Source organism: Hemitrygon akajei, chromosome 16 (genome assembly GCF_048418815.1).
Source record: "Hemitrygon akajei chromosome 16, sHemAka1.3, whole genome shotgun sequence".
NCBI lineage: Eukaryota > Metazoa > Chordata > Chondrichthyes > Myliobatiformes > Dasyatidae > Hemitrygon > Hemitrygon akajei.
This window is the reverse complement of record NC_133139.1, coordinates 82,370,974-82,387,787: the sequence shown is the minus strand read 5'-3', so window position 1 is coordinate 82,387,787 and position 16,814 is coordinate 82,370,974. Positions and strand designations below refer to the sequence as shown.

Genomic DNA, 16,814 nt, shown 5'->3' with positions numbered 1-16,814 from the left:
ACTTTCCTGGTAACTTCCTCAAAAAACTCTAAGATTGGTTAGACATGACCTACAATGCATAAAACCATGCTGGCTTTTCTTAATCAGTTCATGTCTATCCAAATTCTTACATATCTGGTCCTTTAGGATACCCTCCAATAAACTTCCCACAACTGATGGCAGACTCACTGGCCTATAATTTCCTATTTTATCTTTAGAATCTTTCTTAAACAGCAGAACAACATTGGCTATCCTCTAGTCCTCTGGTACCTCTCCTTTTGCTAAGGATGATATAAATCGCTCGGCTAGGGCCTTGACACTTGCCTACCGTAGGGTCCGATGTGATACCTTGTCCGGCCTGGAGGATTTATCCACCCTGATTTGCCTCATGATAGCAAACAACTCCTCCTCTGTAATCTGTACAGGGTCTATGAAGTTGATGCCACTTTGCTTCACTTCTATAGACTGTGTCCATCTCCTGAGTAAATACAGATGGAAAATATTTACTCAAGATCTTCCCCATCTGTTTTGGTCCACACATGGATTACCAGTCTATTCTTCAGGAATACCAAGTTTGTCCCTTGTAATACTTTTGCTCTTAACATATCTGCAGAATTCCTTAGGATTCTCCTTCCCTTTGTCTGCTAGATCAATTTCATGCCTTCTTTTAGCCCTGCTGATCTTTATATTAGCATTCCCTTGCAATTCCTGCACTCCATAAGCACCTTATTTGTTCCTACTTGCCTATACCTGCTGTGCACCCTTTTTGTCTTAACAAGGGCCAAAATACCTCCTGAAAACCAAGGTTTCCTACACTTGTTATCTTTATCTGTTACTCTGACAGGCACATACAAGCTTTGTATTCTCAACTTTACTTTTGAAGGCCTCCGACTTACAAAGTACACCTTTGCCAGAAACAGCCAGACCCAATCCACAATTGTCAGATAACTTCTGATACCATCAAAACTGGCTTTTCTAAAATTTAGAACTCAAAACGTAGACCGGACCTATCTTTTTGCACATTTACTTTGAAACTAATGGCATTGTGGTGACTGGATGCAAATTGTTTCCCTACACAAACTTCTGTCACCTGCTCTGTCTCATTCCCCAACAGCAGATCCAGTATTGCGCACTCCTTTCTATGTACTGAAGGAAACTTTCCCAAACACATTTGACAAACTCTATCCCACCCAGTCCTTTTACAGTATAGGAGTCCCAGACAATATATGTGGAAAGCTAAAATCAACTACAGTAACAACCTTGTTTCTTGCAACAGTCTGCGATCTGTCTACAAATTTGTTCCTTGGAATTCCTTGGGCAGTTGGTGGTTTGTAACCCCTCCCACACTGTTGTATCTAAAACAATAGAACCCCAGAATATCAAGCATAGGACTTCTGCTTTTCTGCCTATGTCATTGGTGCTAATGATCACACCCTCAGCCTCTTGAATGACCCAAAGTTCATCTAGTTTCAGCTCCAACTGCTTAACACTAAAATGGAAAGTATCATGCAAGCAATTCATGATATAAACTAGAAGTTTCAATAACCAGAATAAGCTAATTATTGGATTTTGTGTTGCCCACAATATGCAAATATCCATTGGTAAAAGGCAGGCAGTAGGCTATAACGAACAGGGGTGTTCCATGGAAGCCTGTTGTAGGCAAATTAGCTGCTCCATACCCTACAATGGAAACCACATAAATAAGGCTCCACACAACTCAAGGTGAACTTCAAACAAAACTGTAGCCAAATTGTGAACAAGACAAAGTTCAAAACATTCAAGGTAAATTTATTGCCCAAGTACATATAAGTCACCACATACTACCCTGAGATTTATTTTCTTGAATCATTGAAAAATTGTACACAAACAACCAATGTGCAAAAGACAAAAAAAATTGTGCAAATACTAAAATAAAAACAAAATAACTACATACAAGTAATAAATATTTTTGAGAACAGGAGGTATAGAGTCCTTAAAAGTGAGTCTACAGGTTGTGGAATCAGTTTAGTGCTGGGGTTCAGGAGCCTGATGGTTGAGGGGTAATAACTGTTCCTGAACTTGGTGGTGTGGGAGCTAAGGTTCCTGTACCTCCTTCCTGATGGCAGCTTTGAACTTAAGTTGTGCAAAAGTAAAATTACTTTTATTAATTCAGTTTATATGCAAAAGACAATACAGGTATTCATTTCTGTGAGGAAAACTGCTTAACCTACATAAAACATGTCTTAAACATAAAAAAAAATTAAATCCGGTTATTAAAACATGCTTTTTAACATCATTAACCATCATATTTTACCCCGCAACCTACTCGCCCCAAAGCATGCTTCTCTGAACAATAAATTGCTCCAATCCAGGAATGTGACTGGTCTGTTTTGCAGTGTTGGCTGCAGAAACAGGCATATCTGGGATTGGAGATGCAGAATATAAATTCCAGAAGAGTCTCCAGGAGGTGCTTAGGGACCTGAACTGTAGGGAAGATGTTAGGAAAGAGTGAGTCAGACAACACAACCCATTCCAGTAGAGGCCCAATAGTATGGGACTTACAAGGAAGGCCTTACGCATAAATAATTTCACCGGTTGTGAAGAACTTTGGGGTGACCTTGGGTCTTCAAAAGACACTGCAAAACTTATTTTGAACCAATACTTTGTGCAAGGCTCAATAAAACATTGGTAGAATGTCAGTGCTCAGATTATTCTAAGTGTGGTTAAAAGGCAAAGTCATAGCAGTAACTAAACAAAGGATAAAGTCGTCACATGCAAAGAGAAGATACTGAGTGCAAGACTTACATTTCAGGAATAGTCCTCAGCTGAAGAACACTGATGGAAAATGTCTCCACAAATCACTTGATGCCACATTGCAATTCATCAGTTGGACTGAAATCAGTCTCAACAGCCCCTCCTGCAAAGCGAGAATCGACTGGCCTGCGTGGCTCGTACAACACCGTTCTGAGGTTGTGTTTCAAGAGTCAGCACTAATCAAAGAAAGATCACAAGTACTTTACCCAGGTTTAAATACACAAGCCAACTTTTCCCCATGCTCAGAGTCTAAATACTTTGATCCCCAATGCATCAAGTTAAGAAATTAGACTGACATGGAATTGTCATGGAATTCAGGGTTATGCAGAAAGAACAGGGTTTAATTAGAGAGCTCTTTTACTTTATTGGGTACAACTGTACACCCACTCATTAATGCAAATATCTTATCAGCCAATCACTGGGCAGCAACACAAGGAGCTTTCAAGGAGCCAGTGCAGAACAATAGCTTTAGAGTATATCATTATGATGCCACAGTGACATTAGTCTCACAAAGCAACAAATACTTTTTGACCAGCTTGTAATTCTATAAGTGATCCTTCCTAGTTTCCTACCCCAAGATTAACGCTGAGGTCCCAAAATAAAAACAAGAAATGCTAGACTCACTCAGAAGATCCGGCAGCAAGAGAAACAGAATTACCATTTCAGATCCATGTACCTTCATTGGAACAGAGAACGAGAAAACATTAATTTTCAGTATCACTAAGATGGGAAGGATGGTTAGCACAAAAGCAACAGCTCAGATCGGCCGAAAACAAATGAGTTCAGCCTATCAAGTCTGCTCCACCATTTGATAACGGCTGATTTGGTTTCCCTCTCAACCCCATTTTCCTCTAACTTTTGATGCCCTACCTCTGCTAAAAACACTCAATGACTTGGTTTCCACTGCTGCATGTGGCAGTGAATTCCACAGAATCACAACCTCCTGGCTGAAGATATTCCTCCTCACCTGACATCCTTCTGTTCTGAGGCTGTGCCATCTGATCCTAGACTCACCCACTATAGCATGCTTCAATAACACACCCTTAATTCTTTCTAAGCTCCAGCAAGTAACAGCCTAGAGCTATCAAACACTCCTGATATGTTAAACCTTCCACTTCCAGTATCATTCTCATAAACCTCCTCTGGACCCTCTCCATTGCCTTTCTTAGAAATAGGGCCCAAAAACTGCTCACACTACTCCACGGTGGTCTGACCAATGCCTATAAAGCCTCAGCATTACATCCTTGTTTTTATATTTTACTCCTAGAAATGAATGCTAACATCACATTTGAATTTCTTATTATTGACACAACCTGCAAGTTAACCTTTAGGACTCCCAAGTCCCCTGGCACCTCCGATTTCTGAATTTGCTCCATTTACAAAATGGTCGACACCTTTATGTCTTCTCCAAAGTGCATGACCATACACTTCCCTACAGTGTATTCCATCTGCCACTCACCTGATCTGTCCAAGTCCTTCTGCAAACTCAGTTTCTTCAACACTACTTGGTAGATGGTGATATATCATCCAATTTGGTGATAAGTAGTGGAAGCAACATCAATCCCTGTGGAACAGCAACCAACCACAAAAGGTCCCCTTTATTCTTTCCTGTTGCTTTCTGCCAGCCAGCCAAGTTTTCCGTTCATGCTAGTATCTTTCCTATAATAAAATGGGCTCCTGGCTTGTTTAACATTCTCATGTGCTGCATCTTTGCAAAGAACTTCTCAAAGGAAAGAGTTAACTGTGATTCCTCCTTGGTTCGTGCCAAAATAAAATGGAAGTTCGAAGTCGACATGGTGTGAACTTGGAATGTGGAGTTATTCTGTAGCTGTACACTAGCACATATCCCTAAGATTAGAAAATGAAGACTGTTTTCCTCCTTACAGACCTGTCTGTTTTCCTAAATTGTGTGCCTGGGCTGAAGGCTGTAAGAGGTAAGGGGGTGTACCTCACAAGGATGGAAAAGAACTGGAGTGACAATTATGTTATTGTTTTGAAGGAATTATTACATCTTCTGCAAATCCAAGTAAACAGCATCCACTGACTCTCCTTTATCTATCCTTCCTGTTATTTCCTTAAAGAATTCCAACATATTCGTAAAGCAAGATAACAAACCTGATTTCAGACTATTTCAAGTACCATGAAACCTCATCCTTAATAATGGTCTCTTAACATCTTGCCAACCTCTGGTCAGGCTAACTGATGCATAATTTTCTGTCTTTTGTCTCCATTTCTGTGATATTTGTGATTTTGTGGTCCTCTAGAATCTAGTGATCCTGGGTTCCTTCCCCTTCCTTTCCAGGTCTGAAGACACAAGGTTGTTTGTGTCTTCAACAATGAAGACTGATATTGAATACTTATTCGGTTCGTCCGCCACTTCTTTGTTCCCCATTACTACCTCTCCAGTGGCACTTTCTAGTAGGTTCATGTTCACTCCTGCATCCTTTTTACTCTTTATACTTATGAAAAAAAAACTTCTGGTATCTTCTTTTGTTATTGGCTAGCTTACTTGCCCTTCCATAGAACTTTGGCCAGTTCCTCTCTCATGCCTTTACTCAACTGAAATACTGATATATCCAAATTTCAGCTTCTCCCTCATGAACTACTACAGGGTTAATTCCATTATATTATGATCACTGTCTCCTTAGGATTCCTTTCCCTTAAGCTCCCTAATTAAATGTTTCACTACACAACACCCAACCCAGAAGTGCCTCTTCCCTAGTGACTTGACGACACTGCTCTAATATACACTCAGTGGCCACTTTATTAGGTGCTTCCTGAAACTGATACGAGTGGCCACTAAGTGTGATCTTCTACTGCTGTAGTTAATCCACTTCAAGGTGTAACGCGTTGTGCATTCAGAGATGCTCTTCTTCACACCACTGTTGTAACACTTGATTATTTGAGTTACAGTCACCTTCCTGTCAGCTTGAACCAGTCTGGCTATTCTCCTCCGACCTCTCTCATTAACAAGCCATTTCTGCCCTCAGAACTTCAACTCTGGATTTTTTTTTTGTGGTTTATCGCACCATTCTCTGTAAATTCTAAAGACCTGAGTGAAAAATTGCAGATCAGCAGTTTCTGAGATGGCTCCAATCATTCTACAGTCAAAGTCACTTCAATCACACTTCTTCCCTCTTCTGGTATTTGGTTTCAACAACTGATTCCCTTTTAGGCACTGTGTTGCTGCCCAGTGATTGGCTGATATTTGCATTAATGAGTGGGTGTACAGGTGTACCCAATAAAGTGGCTACTGACTGCAACTTCTCTAGGGATCCAGCACCAACCTGATTTTCCCAATCTATCTGCAGATTTAAATCCCTCATGACCACATAACATTGCCTTTTTAAAAAATCTCTCATTGTAATTTATACCCTACATTTTGCCTACTGTTCGGAGGCCTGTGTGACTCCCATCAGCGCCTTTTTACACTTGCAGTTTCTCATCTCTACCCACAAGGACTCTACATCTTCCAATTCTATTTCACTGCTTTATAAGGATTTTATTTATTTTTTTAAACCCACCAACCAGTGCTCACAAAGGGATCAGAGTGGGGAGAGTGAGCAATTTCAAGTTCCTGGGTGTCAACATCTCTGAGGACCTAACCTGAACACAACACAATGATGCAGCTATATTTCATTAGGAGTTTGAGAGATTTGGTTTGTCAACTAAAGCACTCAAAAACTTCTAGAAATGTACCACAGAGATATTGTGACTGGCTGCACCACCATCTAGATATTGTGGGGTGGGCAGGGGGGGGGAGCTAGTGTACAAGACTGAAGTAAGTTGTAGAAATTTGTAAAATTAGTCAGCTCCATCATGGATACTAGTTTATACAGAATTCAAGATATCTTAAGGAGCGACTTCTTAGGACAATGATATACAAAATTATCAATATAATCACAGTCCTTTTCCTAGGGTCAGGGAGACTAATACCAGGAAGCATAGGTTTATACTGAAATGGGAAAGGTTTAAAGGGAACCTTGAAGCAATTTCCCCCCCCCCCACACACACACACACACACAGGTTGGTGGGCATGTGGAGCAAATTTTAAGAAGAAATGTAGGCAAGGAGTTAAAGGGATATAGGCCAAATGCAGGCAAACAGGACAAGCTCAGGTCGGCATCTTGGTCAACGTGGGCAATGATCTGAAGGGCCTGGTTCCGTGCCATATATCTCTCTCTGACTCTAATCTCAGCTATGTTTAGTACTCCTACACACGAGCTTGAATACAAATCAGAAACCAGTCCCTTACCCCACCTTTCATTGTTTTGATACCTTTCTTTTCCAGCTGAGATGAAGGGTCTCGGACCTGAAATATTAACTTCGCTTTTCTTTCTATGTATGTTTCAACCAATGTTCTATTATTTGCCAAATTTCAGACTTCTGCTAAATTTCCATTTACTGAAGTTCTGCAGGGAGGGAATTGGGAAATGACAAATTTCACGACATATGTCAGTGGCAATAAACCGGATTCTTAGGATAACGCAAGAAAACCCCCGACATCACCAACCATCTCCTTTGGCTTATAGATGTACCAAGGCAACCTGCTCCCTTGCATCCCTCCACCCTTTCCCAATGGCCCCAACCTTCCCCCCTCCAATTGACCTCGCCCCTCAAGCTAACCCTTGACCCATACCACCAATAGCCGGTCGCGCCCGGCACGTAACTGAACCCTTCTGAGGCGCCGGCCTGTGTCGAGAAGCTGGGGGGTCCGGATACCTCCGGCGGGCGGCAAACCCTCCCCGACCCGCCTTCGCTCCCGCTTAGCCGCCGCATCTTGGCTCCGCCTGCCTACGACGCGTGCTGCCCGCGTCACAAATGCCACGTGACGCACTGCGCACCCCGGCTGCTTGTTATGACGTCACTGCCCAAGTACCGCCCCCATCTTGTGCTCGGAGTCCTCCGGCGCGTTGCCTCGGGTTACGGATGTATTGGGGTAGACAGAGCCATTCTCCGTGAGGTGATGTGGCTTGCTGGCCGGGCAAATGCTCGGGTTGCGATCCGGCCCCTTCAATTCCTCATCTCCCAAATTACTGCGGCTTTCTAATGTTGCCATTGGCCTTTTCTAACAGGATCTTCTTTTAAGAATCACATTAACACATTTAGTTTTGACATATCCTAACAACTCACGTTGTTTGTGCACTGAACCACGTTATAGCTATTAGAACTGTAGACGCTCTTGCTGAAATAATTTCTCGCTTTCATGCCTACATTTTCCAGCGTCAAATACCCCCAGAACTGTTTTCCAACTATTTCCACCAACCACCACCTGTTTCAATTTGCCCATGATCCCCCACCTCTACCTATCAGCCCATTTCACACCTCTCTAGCTTGGCTTTCTTCTAAGCTCTCAATCCAAAAGCAGTGCATCAAGTTGAAATTTGCTGATTTGCTAATTTGCTGATCCAATTTTTCTCTCAGCCCCAATCTCCAGCCTTCTCCCTGTATCCCTTCATGCCTCAACCAATCAAAAATCTATCAAACTGTATACATAAATATTTGGCCTCCACAGCTGCCTGTGGCAGCGAATTCCACAGATTCACTTAAGACTAGTTAGTCACCCCTTGTTCTTCTGAAATCTCATGAATAAAGGCCCTGAGCTATAAAACGCTCCTCCTATGACAAGCCATTCAATCCTGGAATCCTGTTTGAGAATTTCCTTTGAACCCTCTCCAGTTTCTAAGTGGCCACATCTCCTCACAATACTCCAAGTGAGGCTTCACCAGTGCTTTAAGTCTCAACATTACATTCTTGCTTTTATATTCCAATTCTCTTGAAATAAATGCTACCTCACCAGACTCAACCTGCAAATTAACCTTTAGGGAATCCTGCAGAAGGATTCCCAAGTCCCTCTGCACCTCCGTTTTTTGTATTTTCACTCCATTTAAAAAAATAGTCAACCCTTTCATTTATTTTGCAAAAGTGTATGACCATACACTTCCTGCCACTGCATTCTATCTGCCATATTTTTGCCAATTCTCCTAGTCTAAGTCCTTTTGTAGCCTCTCTACTTCAAAACTACCTCCCCCCTCCACCTATCATACGGTCATCAAATTTTGCAAAAAAAATGCCATCAATTCTATCATCCGAATCATTGACATATAACATGAAAAGAATCAGTCCTAACAGACCCTTGTGGAACACCACTAGTCACTGGCAGCCAGAAAAGTCTCCCTTCATTCCTACTCTTTGCCTCCTGTCAATCAACCACTTTTATCCATGCTAGAACCTTTCCTGTAATACCATGGGATCATAGCTTGTTAAGTAACCTCATACATGGCAACCTGTCAAAGGCCTTCTTTAAATCCAAGTACACAATATCAACTGATCCTCCTTTGTCCATCCTGCTTGTTATTTCTTCAAAGAATTCCAACAGTTTTGTCAGACAAGATTTTCCCTCGAGGAAACAATGCTGGCTGTAGCCTATTTTATCATGTGCCCCCAAGCACCCTGAGAACTCATCCTTAATTTTCCCAACCACTGAGGTCAGATTAATTGGCCTATAGTTTCCTTTATTCTGCCTCTCCCCCTTCTTGAAGAGTGGAGTGACATTTTCAATTTTCCAGTCTTCCAGAACCATTCTAGAATCTAGTAATTTTTGAAAGATCATTACTAATGTCCCCACAGTCTCTTCAGCCACCTCTCTCAGAACTCCGTGCTGTACATTATTTGGTCCAGGTGACTTATCTAGCTTCAGACCTTTCAGATTCCCCAAGAATTTTCTCTCTTGATATGCTAACTTCACACAGTTCATGCCCCTGCCACCTGGAACTTCTACCATACTGCTCATGTCTGCCACAGTGAAGACTGATGCAAAATACTTATTCAGTTCATCTACCATTTCATTGTCGTCGTCCCCCTTACTACCTCTCCAACATCGTTTTCCAGTGGTCCAATATCCGCACTTGCCTCTGTTGTACACTTTATAGAACTGAAGAAACCTTTGTCTCCTCTTTAAGATTGTTAACATTTGCTCCATGTTTCAGCAGCTTCCACTTGTTTGTATGGTTAAAGTAGGTGGGAATGAGAGGAAGACATCTAAGTCAACACTTGCTGCAAGTATCACTAGACAGGAACCATTCTAACCTCAGATTAGACAACTGAATCAACCACCCCGACTGTCCAGAACACAAAATACACTGTAGATGCTGGAAATATTTTCAGCAACAGAAACAAAATGCCAGAGGAACTCAGGTAGCGTCTATGAAGGGAGTAAGCAGCTGATATTTTGGAAAAGATAAAGTGGGGGGAGGGGGAACAGAAGTTAGAAAAAATCATGTTCATACCTTAAGGTTGGAAACAACACAGACGAAAATGAGGCGTTGCTCCTCTGACTTGAGTGTAGCCTCATGGCAGGCACGCAGAATGGCAGGGCACTGGGAAACACCACCTTTTATACTGGATGGAGTGAAGTTGCTTGACAAAGCAAGCAGTCCCTCAAACTATGCCATGTCTCACCAATGTAGAGGAGGCTGCACTGGGAGCACCAAACACAATAGATGACCTCGAAAGACTCACAGGTGAGGTGTCGCCTCACCTGGAAGGACTGATGGACAATTTCTTTGCATTCAATTTAATTGAATGTCATATAGCCATCTGAAATTTCAAAAATCCAAAAACCTCTGAAATCCATTAAAAATTCACAAGATACTGGGAAAGTTCCGAGGCAATGCACAGGTCTCAGTGCACCACAGACAGATCTGAGACGTGGCATGACATACGCAATGAACAGAAGTAAATGAACTAAAAACTAAAGTTAATTGAATATTCAGCAGGCAGTTCGCAGAAACTTAAGAAAAGGCACTGCCTTAAGATTTTAAAAGATAAAGCGTCTGCTGACCATGATGCTGCAGATAAATTCATACATCTGCAAAGATTGTCACCAATGAAAATCTAACACCAGAACAAATCTATAATGCTGATTTTTTTAGGTTTTTATGCATGTAAAATTAAACAAATAGAGTGTACTGTAACCTTTTAATCTTAACATAACACCGTGGGTGGAGACTGAATACCTGATTCTGGTATTCTCTCGATGCTGCTATGTTGCTCTGGATACCCTGCACACATTATAGTTTCACAGATACGGTATGTAGATAAGCCTACAAGAGAGGCTGGACTTAATTTGGTATTGGGAAATGAATCTGGTCAGGTGTCAGATCTCTCAGTGGGAGAGTATTTTGGAGATAGAGATCACCATTTCTATTGCCTTTACCATAGCGTTGGAGAGGGATAGGAGCAGACAAGTTAGGAAACCATTTAATTGGAGTAAGGGGAAATATGAAGCTATCAGGCAAGAACTTGTAAGTATAAATTGGGAACAGATGTACAGTAGAAATGTGACAAATGTTCAGGGGATTCTGCATATGGAAACAATGCAGACGATCCTGACGAGGGGTCTCGACCCGAAACATTGACTGCTCCTTTCAACGGATGCTGCCTGACCTGCTGAGTTCATCCAGCTTTTTTGTACGTCTCAGTTTTAAGGTGCTTGGTAAGTTGTTTTTTTTTAAATGCAGAGAGTGGTGAGTGCATGGAATGGGCTGCCAGTGGTAGAGGCAAATACGATAGGGTCTTTTAAGAGACTCTTGGATAGGTACATGGAGCTCAGAAAAATAGAGGGCTATGGGTAACCCTAGGTAATTTCTAAAGTAAAGACATGTTCGACACAGCATTGTGGGAAGAAGGGCCAGTATTATGCTGTAAGTTTTCCATGTTTCTATTATATTAATAGTATGTAATAACTTACTGTTAAGCACGTGTGATGAACAAGTATAAGACAAAGAATGATAGAGCTGGAAATGATGGCAATCCCAAGCTATCTCATTATAGGTTTCAAAATCAGAAAGCCGAAACACTTCCAGCCCTAAGCATTTCAGATAAAGGGTACTTAACCTGTTCTATATACGTATTACTCAGGTTGAAGGATCTTTAAGTACTGTTATTTTCAACATATTAATTTTATTTTATCGTTTACTGGTCTTAAGTGTTAACCAAACATTGTTTTTTGTTTTACGGAACTGTGCATGAAGTTCATTGAATAATTTACTCCGGATCAATCAAAGGGAAGGGAGCAGGAGCAGCAGTTTTGCACAAGCTGGTGACTTCATGCGCTAGTTAATATGCAAACAATACTTTATAAACAGCCTATTTGTTATTGCCTGCAATGGGCTTTCGTCGCCACTGTGGTGTGCGTTGATTATGGTTCAAAGCAGTAGGGTCTGGACTTTACAACTCCATTATGTAACAATGTAGAGCAGCACAGAGTCACAAACCTGACAATGGGTATAAGAAAGAGGTAAATAAGGCAAATAGGAAAAATCTTTTCAGTGTTAAGTCAGAGAAACATTCATACTTACAGTCCTTTAATTAGCAGGAACCAAGGAAAGGAGTGGGCGGACTACAACACCAATAGAAAGTGGATGCCTTAACTCTATAGCAACATGCCCACAAAAGAAACACAACCGACTTGAATCAGCTGCTTGGAAAAGCCAAAAGCCATAACCTGCGTGAAAAGTTAAAGCTCATCGATTGCACTATGGTGGGGTGGAGGGAGAAGGAAGAAGCATTGGAGAATTCACGAAAGCAAAGCTGTGGAACAGATTGAACATGAGTAAAAGGGTAGGAAACATTGGAAGCATTTGCAGACCATTCAGCATATTACTTTTCCTGCCATTACACATGGAATAAATTTAAAGCACGTGTAACAAATGAAATGCTATGTTGTGAAGGATGTGAATCTTCAAACAGACTAAATGACCTAAAACTGCAAAAATACTTTCAAGACAAAACTAACAGTATGCAAAAAAAACTAGGAACGGGTTAACTTCAGAATTAATGTGATATAGATAGTTGTTAGGAAAGCTAAGAAATGGTTATTTCATAGAATTTAATAACTAAGGTAGATAAAGGAGAAGCCAGTCTAGAATATTTAAATTACCAAAAATATTCATTAACATGCCATAATTAATTACACTGTTAGAGTCCCTGCATTAGGGAGCTTTGGGAAATTTTCCAAGTTGGTGAGCTTTCAATAGTGGAGTAATGAAATACTGCAGCTATATAGGACCCTGGTCAGACCCCACTTGGAGGACTCTGCTCAGTTCTGCCATAGAAAGGGTGCAGAGATTTACAAAGATGTTGCCTGGATCAGGGAGCATGCCTTATGAGAATAGGTTGAGTGAACTTGGCCTTTTCTCCTTGGAGTGACAGAGGATGAGAGGTGACCTGATAGAGGTGTACAAGATGAGAGGCATTGATCGTGTGTATAGTCAGAGACTTTTTCCCAGGGCTGAAATGGTTGCCACAAGAGGACACAGGTTTAAGGTGCTGGGCACTAGGTACAGAGGAAATGTCAGGGGTAAGTTTTTTTTCTCCGAGAGGTGAGTGCAAGGAATGGGCTGCTGGCAACAGCGGAGACAGATACGATAGGGTCTTAAGAGACTTTTAGATAGGTACATGGAGCTTAGTAAAATAGAGGGCTATAGGTAAGCCTAGTAATTTCTAAGATAGGGACATATTTGGCACAACTTTGTGGGCCAAAGGGCCTGTATTGTGCTGTAGGTTTTCTATGTTTAATCAATTATTCATATAAATAGCAGACTACAGAGACCAAGTGTAATTTATCCAAGTTTCTTAATGCAAGATTAGATAGGATTTTTAAAAATTCTTTGAGATACAGCACAGTAATATACCCTTCTGGCACAATGTGCCCACACTGCCCAATAACACAGATGATCAATTAACCTATTAACTCATGTGTCTTTGGAATGTAGGAGGGAACTCAGTCACAGGGAACGTACAAACTCCTTACAGAAAGTGGCGCCTTTGACCCTGGATTGTAAGCAGTAGCTGGAAGGTCTCTTAATAGATCAAAGAAAGAAGCAAATGACTGGAGGACAAAACCATGCAAAGTTATTATAGAAAAATTACTAAATATTTCTTCTGATGAAAGACATGTTTATTTGGCAGGAACTGGATGCTCTTGTATACAAATCGCAACCAATTTGGGGGGGGGGGGGGAGGAGAGAGAGAAGGCTATAGCAGCTGCTTCACAGTTTTAACAGCCTGGCCTCAATCCCAACCTTGTATATTCTCCCTGTGATTGCTTGGTATGTCAACAGGTACTCTTGTTTCATCCCACATCCCAAAGATGTCAATTGGCAGGTTAATCTTCTGTTGTAAATTGTTCATAGTGCAGGTAGGCAAAAGAATATCATAGGGGACATGAGGAGCAGGTTAGGCAAGTTATTGGGAAATTGGGAAACGGGGAGTCTGCACGGATCTGAATAGCTGCTAAGTCATAAGGAATGGCGACACCAGGACATTAGCCTTTATTACAGAGGAATTGGACTAGGAGAGCACTTAAGTATTACACAAGGCTTTGGTGAGACTATGTTTGTTTGTAATTTTGTTTTTCCAACTTAAGGAAGTCTGTGTCAAGCAAGTGCCACAGACATTCACTGGATTGGAACTGGAGAGAAGGGAGATGAATGTGGTAATAGGACATCAGTAGACTAGCACTGCATTCTCTAGAACAAGATGCAATTATATTAAAATGAAACCATAAAGTCTTGACAGTAATTCCTGAATAGAGATTCCAGAACTATGATGACCTCAAAGTATCCTCACCACACTAATGGCAAATCTTTGGAAATTTTCTACTCAACCCGAGCATGCATTTTAAAAAAAAGCTGAGTACTACCCAGATCTATGGTGTGAATATAAAGGGGCATAATGATTTTGGGGGAAAGATCTTGGAGGTTGATGATCAGTGGTCTTGCAGGGATCTGTTCCAGGACTCCTGCTCTAACTTTTATAGATAACTTGGACAGGGAATTGGAAGGGTAAGTTAGCAAGTTTGCTGATGACACAACGGTTGTTGTAGATTCAATGGGTCATTGATAGCATGGAAGTACAAAATCACACATTGTAAGTCTGGCTTGAAGGCAGAATTCTTAGCAGTATGAGGAATGGTTGGGATTTTGGTGTCCATATCCAGATCCCTCAAAGTTGCCACACAAATTGATAGGGTGGTTAAGGAGTATGGTGTGTTAAACTTCTGACTAATGAAGGCCAAGTTCAAGCGTCATGAAGTATTATTGCAGCTCTATAAAACTGGTTAGATGACGCTTGGTATTATGGTCAGTTCAGGTCACCTCATTATTAAGGATGGGAATGGTTCACCAGGATGCTTACTGAGAGCAAGAAATTTGACTTGTCTTCTGCAATGCTTTTATTTAAGAGTTAGGATATAAATACATGTACTGTTTACAGGTTAAGGTCATCAGAGCCAGGGGCGATAACGGGGATAAGCTGCCACTAGCTATCAAATACTCCCGAGGCATGCGCAAATAGCCTCTGAGAACCAAGTCCAACTTCTGTCCATCATGCTTGGCTTAGCTACCAAGCCCAGTGAAACCATTTCTGACAAGGCACAAAGGCAGGTTACTGGCACCATAAAAAGTCACTTCAGGAAAATGGAGCTTGTCTGCAATGGTTGGTAGCTCACCTATAAGGAAAACTGATCTCAAAAACCTGCTGCCTTGCAGTATACTCACTCATGGGGAAGGCGTTGGGAGTAAACCCCAAGGAAAAATTCAGATCTGGAGTCCCTAAGGCAGCCCTGAGTTGAGCTCTACACTGACAGGCAAAGGGTGCTGCATGGAGAGGGGGAGCTTGCTGCATGGGCAAGACCTTGATCCCGATATCATACTGTCCTGGCTCGCTTGTCATGCAGACAGCTGGAGGCTAATTGCTGACAAGGTAACATTGGATTCTGGGCTACATATCAGACACAAGGAATATTTTTAGACTTTGAAAAGGCAGTTTGCCAACTATCCGATTGTGATTAGCACACTTTAGGATGAAGCATGAGATACCGAGAAACAATTTACTAAAATAGCTCCCAGTGAATTAAGTTTGAGGACCAGCAAGGTGGTTGTTCTTCTTGGAGCAGATGTCAAGAGATTTGATAGCATAGATCACGATAGGTTTAGATATGCTAAACTGAGATGAACTATTCCCATTGGTAGTGATATTTAGACATTAAATGTAAATATACTATTTAAAAAGGTCATGATTTAGCCTCTGTACCATTCCCCTCAGTTACGCTATAGTTCAAATGAACATCAGTCTTAATTCTGAATATATTGAATGATACTGGGGACAGAATGGTGAAGTTTCTTGATTCAAATTCCTCATCTTCACTTTTAATCAGCAACCCCTTATTCTAAAACTAGGTCCCCTTGTAGGAAATAAGCCCACCTAAGCTCAATTCCACTCAGTTTTGTTAATTTTGTACTACATTATATACTCAAAGCTCAATTTGTTTTACTACCTTTCTTTGTGTTTACAGGATAAATTAATGTTTTCCCATATTACTCTCCACTGTCAACTTTTAAATGCCACAGCCTGTCTTCATTTCCTTGCAGGCTTTTTGGTGGCATTTTTACAAACTTAACTCAGATTCTAGCAAATCTGTCAAATACATTTCCTTCACATTAAGCAAGTTGATTCTTATCACTCCTGATGAAGGGTTTTGGCCCGAAACATCGTCACTACCTCCTCCCATAGATGCTGTCTGGCCTGCTGAGTTCTGCCAGCATTTTGTGTTTTTATTGATTATTTTGAAACATCCTGGCCTTACGTAATGAATTCCAGTACTTCCTAGTGATAGATCATAGACTAATTGGTCCAGAAATTCCATCTGCAGCTTTCTAATCCACTTGGACACCTCCAGAACCAGAACATTGTTATATTCATAGTCTGCAACCACTAAACTTTCTTCAATGCAGGCCTTCAGGTCCAATGTACATCATCCTTTAAATCAGTAGTCTGTCTAGTGTTAGAAATTGTTTGCTTGTTTCTCTATAGCCCTGTGATCATCTTTATCAAGATGTTTTGTCTTCTGTGATGAAGAATTCAAACTGGTACAATCTGCCCATTATTAATCTGTCAGTAGCATTTATTTTAGTGTACATAGCTTATAAAGCTTGTGTTTTTATATCATTTGCTAGTTTACTACCATTCTCTTCACG

General features: G+C 41.2%; 1 protein-coding gene across 5 annotated transcripts in view; it reads right to left on the bottom strand.

Moving 5' to 3' along the window:
• fbxw9 (F-box and WD repeat domain containing 9) overlaps nucleotides 1–10,253 on the bottom strand; it is a 34,717-nt gene extending 24,464 nt beyond the window's left edge. For 2 of the 5 annotated variants that reach the window (XR_012101814.1, XM_073069318.1), the window contains exons 1-2: nucleotides 7,412–7,590; nucleotides 2,764–2,948 (exon numbers count right to left, since the gene is read on the bottom strand). The gene's annotated coding sequence lies outside the window, so the exon portion shown is untranslated. Of the gene's footprint in view, nucleotides 1–2,763; nucleotides 2,949–3,396; nucleotides 5,895–7,411; nucleotides 7,591–10,061 lie in introns of those variants that run through there. The other 3 variants (XM_073069322.1, XM_073069320.1, XM_073069319.1) reach the window with 3 other exon arrangements.
• Between the last annotated feature and the right edge of the window lie 6,561 nt (nucleotides 10,254–16,814).